At 39.9% G+C, this 12,017-nt stretch overlaps 1 pseudogene; it reads right to left on the bottom strand.

Annotated features, from left to right (window-relative positions):
• Positions 1-1,226: 1,226 nt before the first annotated feature.
• Positions 1,227-8,203, bottom strand: LOC113902071 (annotated as a pseudogene).
• Positions 8,204-12,017: the final 3,814 nt, after the last annotated feature.

Raw genomic sequence — 12,017 nt, 5'->3', positions numbered from 1 at the left:
TCTATTATCCAAAGACAAAAAAGAAAGCTCGGACTGACTGTTTTTTTTTTTCCTGCCAACCCAGATCTCTCCTAGTGGTATTGGCTCTTGTTTTCAGAAATTTTCTGCTTATTTCAGCATGTGACTTGCTGTGTGGTTTTACTTATGACAAGAAAGGGAAGGTGATGGTTCAGGAAAACTCAAAACATAGCACAGAATTTCCAAAGTGAGAAACTGTCAGTTTGTATCACTTAAAGACATGTCTCCAATTTAGAAACAGTTCCACCTGGATCACTTTGGACATTTTTTTCCTCCTAAGAAAAATGTCTTATTTTTAGTTATTATGAAAATTATCATTGCTTATCCTCCTTAATGGAATTAACTATAAAAAAGCAAGATTTTTTGTTAGAATAAATTTGGTTTCAAAGTGTAAATAAATTATATCAACAGAAGTTTTCAAAAATTAGTATTTGGAAGAGCAGTTTTTTCTGAAATTAGGCTAGTTTCTTTCTGTTATGTTTGTCTAAAGTGTTCAACATATAGAATATAACATAAAAGACTCCTATGTGTAAAGTAATAGCTTCCTTCTATTAAGTCTTCCAACTATGAATATTTTATAGAACTATCTTCACTGGTTCTACTTTGGCTGGAATAACCAAAGTTACCAAATGAAACTTGGATGTGCTCACCTGATGTACAGCAAAGCCAATCTATTAATACCAGTTTGCAATGAAGGAAAATACAGCATTTATTGCAGGGCACCAAGCAAGAAGAATGGGCAGCTCATGTTCAAAAGACCTACACTCTCCGATGGCTTTTAGGGGAGGATCTTTTCTACACTTATTGTTTATTTTTATTGTTTTCTAATTTATTTTACTTTGGAGATTATTACTTAACAATATTGTGAAGGTTCTTGCCATACATCAGTATGAATCAGTTATAGGCAAGCATATGTCCCCTCCACCCTCAACCCCCTCCCACATCTCTCCCTGCCCCATCCCTCCAGGTTGCCACAGAGCACCAGCTTTGGATGCCCTGCATCACACATCAAACTCCAACTGGTTATCTATTTAACAACAAAAAAAAAATAAAATAAAATATTTAAAAAAAGTTTTACATATAATCAAGTATCTATGGTTCCTCCTCATTCCAAGTAGTAAAGAATCCAAGATTCATTGCAAAACATGTGCAACTAGGCCCCAGTTCAAAGATAGTGCAGATCTTGTGGTCCAGCTTCAGGAGTTGTGCTATTTTCCATTCTCCATGCTGAACATTCCTTCATCAGCATCTGATTCAGCTTCAAAGTCTCTGCAGCAAGCCTACGGATCCCATTGGACAGCTTCTCCATGGCCATGTGGTCCTCCTTGTGCAGTCAGCAGATGAATTTTTCATCCAGGTGGAACTTCTCCAGAGCTGGACCGCCTTGGCGAACAGTGCAGGCACCATCGTGCTGTGGTCTTTGACCTGGGGTGAGGTGGTGAGAAAACAGCACCAGGCTTCCAAGGCCCTGACATAGCAGTGCTGTGAAAGGAGGCACCCATGATGATCATCTTACAGTGGAGTTTCTTGTAATAGTTGCAGATCTTGTTGACACTCTTTACTAGTGAGTCCTCCAGAGGTTCCTACAACTTCTTGTATGTGTTGGCCACATGCTGGTTGAGAATACAACCCAGGAATGGGGACATGAGTTCACCTGTTTCTGCATAGCCCATCACATGAGCAAAGGATAAGAGTAGGGTTATACTGTAGTGCATGCCATGCTCCTCTTCTAGCTTCTTTCCAGACTGAATTCTTTTTCAGGTGGATGACAGTTTTATAAGAATCCAGTCCTTGATGATCCTGGCTTCTTTGTATATCTTGATGGGGTGCTGGGCTGGGCCAACATGGCATTCTTATTGAAAGAGAGCCTTGCATCCACTTCCATGAATTCCCATCCTGGAATTTTCTTCAATATTTCTGCTCCAAATAGCAAACAAAGTTTATCAAGAGCATTTATAATTTGTTCCTCTTGTTACCCACCGAGACTCCTGCATAGGCTATGACGTCCTCCACCGGCTCCTGATAGATGGGTATCTGTGCCATGGCCAGGATCAAGGATGCATTGGTGTTGGCATTCTGGGGCTCGTACTAGTCAATAGGGTGGAAATTGCCTGTGTCAGCCTCCACTGCAATCAACTGTTTGAGCTGGTCCAGCACACTATCCATCCTCTGCAGCTTCACCTGGAAACAGGACTTGGTGAGAGTCTGTGGGAGGGGACATCCTACTCCCTACCCCCATAGGCCCCACCCCCTTCCTTTGTTTTAGAGATATCTGGTAACTGGTTGACTTCATAATAGACCTTTTGATCACTTGCTTTTCCCGTCTGGCACTTAACCACTCTTATGCATTCAATTACCAATAAGCAATGGAACCTGTGAAACCTTAGGCCCCCACCCTCGACCAAATAAAATCAGAAGCCCAGACCTGCTTCCCCACCTCCCCAAATCTCCATCTCCCCCACTTCCTCACCTCCCCACCTCACTACTCTTCCCCACCTCACTCTGAGGTACCAGGTGTACCCTCTGGGAAGTGTGTGTAATAAACTTTGTTTTTCAAAGTTTCCTTATGGTTATGACTAAGGGCATCTTGCAGTCATAATAAGAATCACAAGGGCTAGTCCAGCCATAGCATAAATTTTGAAAGGAGAGTTATCTGTGGGGAGATTTTTGGGCTCAGATGAATGCTCCCACATGTTTCTAGCCATAGCATCACTGTTGATAAGCACAAAACAACAGCATTTTTCTTATAAGCCTTTCTTATGGAGAATACTTGATAAAGGAAGAGCAGGAGGACAGGGAGTGAAAGAAAGCTTGACCATTGGGGGAAGAGATGTTGCCAGCATAAAACAAAGGATTTTCCTCACTATCCTATAAGGTTAAGTCACTAGCCCCTTCAGTCGATGACTGACAGTGCACCCTGGAAGGGTTTTGGGGGAAAACTGGACGAGGCATTCTGTGCTTTGGAAAAACAAGCATCTTACCAAGTTTGATGTCTATTTTAGGAAGACTTTTAATAAACACAGATTCTTATAATTTCACATATGTAGAAAAGCATAAAATCATTAACTGGGATATCTGTTATTTGTGACTAGCAGTGATATTTTACCAAAGTGTGTGCTTGACTGTACATATTCCCTAGCCAGAAATCATATCAGATCAGATCAGATAAGTCGCTCAGTCGTGTCTGACTCTTTGCAACCCCATGAATCACAGCACGTGAGACCTCCCTGTCCATCACAAACTCCCGGAGTTCACTCAGACTCATGTCCATCGAGTAAGTGATGCCATCCAGCCATCTCATCTTCTGTCATCCCCTTCTCCTCCTGCCCCCAATCCCTCCCAGCATCAGAGTCTTTTCCAACGAGTCAACTCTTCGCATGAGGTGGCCAAAGTACTGGAGTTTCAGCTTTAGTATCATTCCTTCCAAAGAAATCCCAGGGCTGGTCTCCTTCAGAATGGACTGGTTGCATCTCCTTGCAGTCCAAGGGGCTCTCAAGAGTCTTCTCCAACACCACAGTTCAAAAGCATCAATTCTTCAGCGCTCAGCCTTCTTCACAGTCCAATTCTCACATCCATACATGACCACAGGAAAAACCATAGCCTTGACTAGATGACCTTTGTGGGCAAATTAGTGTCTCTGCTTTTGAATATGCTATCTAGGTTGGTCATAACTTTCCTTCCAAGGAGTAAGCGTCTTTTAATTTCATGGCTGCACTCACCATCTGCAGTGATTTTGGAGCCCAGAAAAATAAAGTCTGATACTGTTTCCACTGTTTCCTCATCTATTTCCCAAGAAGTGATGGGACCGGATGCCATGATCTTCGTTTTCTGAATGTTGAGCTTTAAGCCAACTTTTTCACTCTCTTCTTTCACTTTCATCAAGAGGCTTTTTAGTTCTCTTCACTTTCTGCCATAAGGGTGGTGTCATCTGCATATCTGAGGTTATTGATATTTCTCCTGGCAATCTTGATTCCAGCTTGTGTTTCTTCCAGTCCAGTATTTCTCATGATGTACTCTGCATAGAAGTTAAATAAGCAGGGTGACAATATACAGCCTTGACGTACTCCTTTTCCTATTTGGAACCAGTCTGTTGTTCCATGTCCAGTTCTAACTGTTGCTTCCTGACCTTCATACAAATTTCTCAAGAGGTAGATCAGGTGGTCTGGCATTCCCATCTCTTTCAGAATTTTCCACAGTTTATTGTGATCCACACAGTCAAAGGCTTTGGTATAGTCAATAAAGCAGAAATAGATGTTTTTCTCTGGAACTCTCTTGCCTTTTCCATGATCCAGTGGATGTTGGCAATTTGATCTCTGGTTCCTCTGCCTTTTCTAAAACCAGCTTGAACATCAGGAAATTCACGGTTCACATATTGCTGAAGCCTGGCTTGGAGAATTTTGATCCAAACAGGTAGGGAGTCCTTCCCTCCCTACCTGTTTGGAGCAGTTCTTCAGAGCTATCTGAGAAGCTGTTTTCCAGGCTATAGTCCGCAGTAAGATCCTGATTAAAATTTAAACTCACAGGTCTTACAGTATGTGTTTTTTTTTTTTTTTTTTTCAGTTGACACTAGATATTTTATATTCACCAGTATTTGTACATTTAAGTTTATCATAAAAACTCTATTGAAAGTTAGGCTCATTTACTTTATCAGTAAAATTGAGATATTGAGATGCATATTAAGTAACAGGCAGGAGTTTTCTGATGTACACAGAGAAATTTTTTTCCTTATTAAAGTCTATAGAGGTTGTTCTGGTGGTTCAGACTACATTCTATATGGTGTTTTACTTACTGGGTTTATTGCATCCCAGTTTGGCCCACCACCAGATAATATGATCTTGGACAAAATACTTAATGTTTTTAGGTTAAGTATTTTTCTGCTTTTTCAGTTGTATAGAAGAGAATTATAGTAGAAACTGACTCATTCTACATGATGATTGCTATGGGATAAATGAGATAATATATGTAAGGTGCTGAGTGTACTTCCTGGTACATCAAATATTATATTCTTACCAGGCTTTTTTATGATCATTTAAATTTGAAAATGCTTAAATATATCATTGCTCAAATATACTGTTCCTCTAGCCCCATGCCTAAAATTCTATTAAAGTTATTACCAGAGCTAGAAGTCAACCCAGAGCTCTCACTTTCATTTTTCTTTTATATCTGTTTTTATATTTTACAGTATGAAAATATTTCAAAAAATTAATTTAAAAAGTTATGAATCCTGCTGCTGCCAATATTCAGCAAATACTAATGTTTCATTTGAGTATTTTATAGGAATTTTATAATTCATTGGGTGCAATTGCTTTAGCCTCCTTTATACCCCATTTCTACAAAACACTCTTTCCATCATTTATTTTCTAAAAGTGTGGATCTTTTTCATTCATGTTTTTAAATATGCATTATCAATTTGGTTCAGTTCAGTTGTTCAGTCGTGTTGGACCCTTTGTGACCCCATGAACCGCAGCACACCAGGCCTCCCTGTCCATCACCAACTCCCAGAGTCCACCCAAACCCATGTCCACTGACTTGGTGATGCCATCCAACCATCTCATCTTCTGTCGTCCCCTTCTCCTCCTGCCTTCAATCTTTCCCAGCATCAGGGTCTTTTCAAAGGAGTCAGCTCTTTGCATCAGATGGCCAAAGTACTGGAGCTTCAGCTTCAACATCAGTCCTTCCAATGAACACCCAAGGCTGATCTCCTTTAGAATGGACAGGTTGGATCTCCTTGCAGTCCAAGGAACTCTCAAGAGTCTTCTGCAACACCATAGTTCAAAAGCATCAATTCTTCGGCAGTCAGCTTTCTTTATAGTTCAACTCTCACATCCATACATGACCATTGGAAAAACTATAGCCTTGACTAGATGGACCCTTGTTGGAAAAGTAATGTCTCTGCTTTTTAGTATGCTGTCTAGGAAGATCATGATATCTGATCCCATCACTTAATGGGAAATAGATGGGGAAACAGTGGAAACAGTGTCAGACTTTATTTTTTGGGGCTCCAAAATCACTGCAGATAGTGACTGCAGCCATGAAATTAAAAGACACTTACTCCTTGGAAGAAAAGTTATGACTAACCTAGATAGCATATTAAAAAGCAGAGACATGACTTTGCCAACAAAGGTCCGTCTAGTCAAGGCTATGGTTTTCCCAGTGGTCATATATGGATGTGAGTATTGGGCTGTGATGAAAGCTGAGCACTGAAGAATTGATACTTTTGAACTGTGGTGTTGGAGAAGACTCTTGAGAGTCCCCTGGACTGCAGGGAGATCCAACCAGTCCATTCTGAAGGAGATCAGCCCTGGGATTTCTTTGGAAGGAATGATGCTAAAACTGAAACTCCAGTACTTTGGCCACCTCATGTGAAGAGTTGACTCGTTGGAAAAGACTCTGATGCTGGGAGGGATTGGGGGCAGGAGGAGAAGGGGATGACAGAGGATGAGATGGCTGGATGGAATCTCTGACTCGATGGACGTGAGTCTGGGTGAACTCCGGGAGTTGGTGATGGACAGGGAGGCCTGGTATACTGCAATTCATGGGGTCTCAAAAAGTCAGACATGACTGAGTGACTGAAATGAATTGGACTGAACTGAACTGGACTGAACTAGGTTGGTCAAAACTTTCCTTCCAAAGAGTAAGTGTCTTTTAATTTCATGGCTTCAATCACCATCTGCAGTGATTTTGGAGCCCCCCAAAATAAAGTCAGCCACTGTTTCCACTGTTTCCCCATCAATTTGCCATGAAGTGATGGGACCAGATGCCATGATCTTAGTTTTCTGAATGTTGAGCTTTAAGCCAACTTTTTCACTCTCCTCTTTCACTTTCATCAAGAGGCTTTTTAATTCTTCTTCACTTTCTTCCCTAAGGGTGGTGCCATCTGCATATCTGAGGTTATTGATATGTCTCCTAGAATTCTTTATTCCAGCTTGTGCTTCTTCCACCCCAGCGTTTCTCATGATGTACTCTGCATATAAGTTAAATAAGCAGGGTGACAATATACAGCCTTGACATACTCTTTTTCTTATTTGGAACAAGTCTCTTGTTCCCTGTCCAGCTCTAATTCTTGCTTCCTGACCTGCATACAGATTTCTCAAGAGGCAGGTCAGGTGGTCTGGTATTCCCATCTCTTCCAGAATTTTGAACAATTTATTGTGATCCACACAGTCAGTCTTTGGCATAGTCAATAAACCAGAAATAGAAATTTTTCTGAATTCTCTTCCTTTTTCAATGACCCAACAGATATTGGCATTCTCTGGTTCCTCTGCCTTTTCTAAAACCAGCTTGAATATCTGGAAGTTCACGGTTCCTGTGTTGCTGTAAGGTTGGCTTGGAGAATTTTGAGCATTTCTTTACTAGGGTGTGAGATGAGTGCACTTGTGTGGTAGTTTGAGCATTCTTTGGCATTGCCTTTCTTTGGGATTGGATTGAAAACTGACCTTTTCTAGTCCTGTGCCCATTGCTGAGTTTTCTATTGCTGACATATTGGGTGCAGCACTTTTACAACATCATCTTTTAGGATTTGAAATAGCTCAACTGGAATTCCATCACCTCCACTAGCTTTGATCATAGTGATGCTTCCTCTGGCCCACTTGACTTCACATTCCAGGATGTCTGGCTCTAGGTGAGTGATCACACCATGATGATTATCTGGGTCATGAAAATCTTTTTTGTACAGTTCTTCTGTGTATTCCTGCCACCTCTTCTTAATATCTTCTGCTTCTGTTAGGTCCATATCATTTCTGTCCTTTATTGAGCCCATCTTTGCATGACATGTTTCCTTGGTATCTCTTTTTTTTTTTTTTTTTTGAAGAGATCTCTAGTCTTTCCCATTCTATTGTTTTCCTCTATTTCTTTGCATTGATCACTATGGAAGGCTTTCTTATCTCTCCTTGCTATTCTTTGGAACTCTGCACTCAGATGCTTATATCTTTCCATTTCTCCTTTGCTTTTCGCTTCTCTTCTTTTCACAGCTATTTTTAAGGCCTCCCCAGTCAGCCAATTTGCCATTTTACATTTCTTTTCCTTTGGGTTGTCTTAATCCCTGTCACCTGTATAATGTCACGAACCTCCGACCATAGTTCACAGGCACTCTGTCTATCAAATCTAGTCCCTTAAATCAATTTCTCACTTCCACTGTATAATCATAAGGAATTTGCTGTAGATCATACCTGAATGGTCTAGTCATTTCCCCCACTTCCTTCAATTTAAGTCTGGACTTGGCGATAACGATTTCATGATCTGAGGCACAGTCAGCTCCCAGTCTTTTTTTTTTCTCTCTCTGTACAGAGCTTCTCCATCTTTGGCTGCAAAGAATATCATCAATCTGATTTCAGTGTTGGCCATCTGGTGATGTCCATATGTGGAGTCTTCTCTTGTGTTGTTGGAAGAGGGTGTTTGCTATGACTAGTGTGTTCTCTTGGCAAAACTCTATTAGCTTTTGCCCTGCTTTATTCTGTACTCCAACACCAAATTTGCCCGTTACTCCAGGTGTTTCTTGACTTCCTACTTTTGCATTCCATTCCTATATAATGAAAAAGACATCCTTTTTGGGGGTGTTAGTTATAAAATGTCTTGTAGGTCTTCAAAGAAGCGTTCAACTTCACCTTCTTCAGCGTTACTGGTCTGGCAGAGACTTGGATAACTGTGATATTGAATGACTTGCCTTGGAAATGAACAGAGATCATTCTGTCATTTTTGAGATTGCTTACAAGTACTGCAGGTGTTATTAATCATTCATATTTCTACCAGTCTGAATCTATAGTTGATGTCATTGTTATTTTCTCTGTGAGTAGTGAAATTAAACTTCTTATAATACGTTTTTTGATTGTTTTGGCTTCCTCTTTTGAGAATTGCCTAATATGTATTGTTCCTTTTACTAACTAGGTGGCTTTTGGTTTGCATGTTATTTATAGGAGTTATTTATGCTATCTGTTAGTTCTGGTTATCCTTTAATTCTTATATTATCTATTAATTCCATCAATAATATTAATTATATCAGTAAAGTTAGAATTATATGCATCCATTTGTGATTCACTTTGAATTCATTTTTACACATTGTATAAGTTTCTTCATTTTTATTTGGATCTTCAGTTGATGCTCCAGGCAAAGTGGGCTTTTCATTTCCCTAAACATCCATGCTCTTTCATTCCTGTCCTTGCTTATTGCATTGCCTGAATCTCTCTTTATTTTTGACTGTGCAAACAGTTAACCACTCCCTTCTCTGTGCTTTATTGGCATTGATATTACTTTTGTTACAGCACCTGTCACTCAAGGTGTGCTATGTTTCTGTATTTCCACTTACCTTACAAAGTGTATGAATGACTAGTGAGGGGACTGTGTCCCTCACTTTTTTTAGTACTTTCTCCAACTTACCTGCTGTCACTTAACCCACCATTCAATGCAGCAGTTTTCAATGATAGTATCATAACTTTCAGGTAAATGTGCTTGCTAAGTAACTTCAGACATGTCCTACTCTTTATGACCCTATGGACTGTATCCCACCAGGCTCCTGGGTCCATGGGATTTTCCAGGCAAGAATACTGGAATGGATTTTCACGTCATCCTCCAGGGGATCTTCCTGGCCCAGGGGTCAAACAAGCATCTCGTGTAGCTCCTGCACTGGAGGCAAATTATTTACTGCTGAGCCACTGAGGAAGCCTTAGGTAAAGGTAGCCGAGAGCAATAGAAATCATTTTGGGAACGTGTCACTTCAAAGGAACTTTTAGCCTAAAGTCAGAAATTCTGTTTTAAATGGTAGTGATCTGTGTGGTTATCACAATCTACCTCTTCTCTATCAAGAAATCAATTGAAACACTTAATTAATTTAAGGAAAAATTAACTAGAAGGAAAATTAAGAAATCCCGCTTCATTTGTAATATTGCTGTAAAAATAATCTATTATTCTAATTACTTCAGGAATAAGCAACACAAATTATCATTTGACTATCAATAAAGATTTTACTGTTACATATAGGAAGGATATACAACAAAATCTTGCTGTATAGTTGTTGTTGTTGTTTAGTTACCCAGTCATGTCTGACTCTTTGCAACCCTAAGGTCTGTAATATGCCAGACCTAGCAGTTCCTCATCATCTACTGAAGTTTGCCCAAGTTCATGTCCATTGCATCAGTGATGCCATCCAGCCATTTCATCCTCTGATGCCCTCTTCTCCTTCTGCCTTTAATCTTTCCCATTATCAAGGGCTTTTCCAATGAGTTAGCTATTCACATCAAGTGACCAAAATACTAGAACTTCAGCTTAAGCATCAGTCCTTGCAATGCGTATTCAGGATCTATTTCCTTTAAGATTGACTGGTTTAATCTCCTTGCTGCCCAAATGATTTTCAGGAGTCTTCAGCACCACAATTCGAAGGCATTAATTCTTTTGTGCCCTGCCTTCTTTAGGGTTCATCTCTCACAATGGTACATGACCAATGGGAAGACCATAGCCTTGACTATATGGACCTTTGTTGGCAGAGTAATGTCTCCAATTTTCAACACACTGTCTAAGTTTGTAATAAGTTTCCTGTCAAGAAGTAACCATCTTCTGAGTTCATGGCTGCAGTCACCATTTTCAGTGATTTTGGAGTCCAAGAAGGGTATATGTGCCACTACTTCTACTTTCTCCCCCTCTTTTTGCCATGAAGTAATGGGGCCAGAAGCCATGATCTTAGTTTTTCATATTTTTTGATATTTAGTTTTAAACTAGCTCTTTCACTTTTCTCCTTCACCTTCATCAAGAATCCCTTTTAGTTCCTCTTCTTTTTCTGTCATTACAGTGGCATTATCCACATATCTGAGGTTGTTGATGTTTCTACTGTCTATCTTTATTCCCACTTATAATTCATCCAGCCTGGCATTTCTCATAATGTGCTCAGCATATAGGTTAATCAAGCAGAGTGACAGCAGACATCCCTGTTATACTCCTTTTTCAATCTTGAATCAGTTTTTCTATACAGGTTTCTAAAAGATGCTTCTTGACCCACATACAGGTTTCTCAGGAAACAGGTAAGATGGTCTGGTATTCCCATCTGTTCAAGAGCTTTCCACAGTTTGTTATGATCCCCACAGTCAAAGGCTTTATTGTAGTCAATGAAATAGAGGTAGATGTTTTTTCTGGAATTCTCTTGCTTTCTCTGTGATCCAGAGAATGTTGACAATTTGCTCTCTGGTTCCTCTGTTTTTTTTAAACACAGCTTGGACATCTGGAAGTTCTTGGTTCACATAACACTGAAGCCCAGCATGTAGGATTTTAAGTATGAGCTTAATAGCATAGGAGATAAGTGAAATTATCTGATGACTAGAACATTCTTTAGTATTACCTTTCTTGGGAATTGGGGTGAGGATTGACCTTTTCCAGTCTTGTGACCACTGCTGAGTCTTCCAGATTTGCTGACATAGTGAATACAACACCTTGATGGCATCATCCCTTAGAGTTCTTAGTAACTCTACCAGAATTCTATTGCATCCACTAGCTTTATAAACAGCAGAGTTTCCTAAGACCCACTTGACTTCACACTCCAGAATGTCTGGCTCTGGGTGGCTGACAACTCCATCATAGTAATCTGGCTCATTAAGATCGTTTTTGTACAGTTCTTCCATGTATTCTTTCCATGTATTACATCTCTTTCTGATCTCCTTGGCATCTACTAGGTCACTACCATTTTTGTCCTTTATTGTGCCCAGCTTTTGGTGAAATATTTCCTTGATATTTCCAATTTTTCTGAAGAGATGTCTATAGTCTTTCCTCTTTTGCTGTTTTCTTCTAGTTTTATGCACCGTTTATTGAAGAAGGCCTTCTTGTCTCTCTTTGCTATTCTTTGAAACTCTGAATTTAGTCGGATGTAACTTTCCCTTTTCCCCTTGCTTTTTGCTGCTTTTCTTTCTTCAGCTATTTGTAAAGCCTCCTCAGATAACCACTTTGCCATCTTGCTTTTCATTTTCTCTGGGATGGTTTTGTTCACTGCCTCCTGTACAATAGTATGGGTCTCTGTCAATAGT

Source organism: Bos indicus x Bos taurus, chromosome 12, assembly GCF_003369695.1.
Source record: "Bos indicus x Bos taurus breed Angus x Brahman F1 hybrid chromosome 12, Bos_hybrid_MaternalHap_v2.0, whole genome shotgun sequence".
NCBI lineage: Eukaryota > Metazoa > Chordata > Mammalia > Artiodactyla > Bovidae > Bos > Bos indicus x Bos taurus.
The sequence above is the reverse complement of the archived record's forward strand: the minus strand, read 5'-3'. Positions and strand labels throughout refer to the sequence as shown.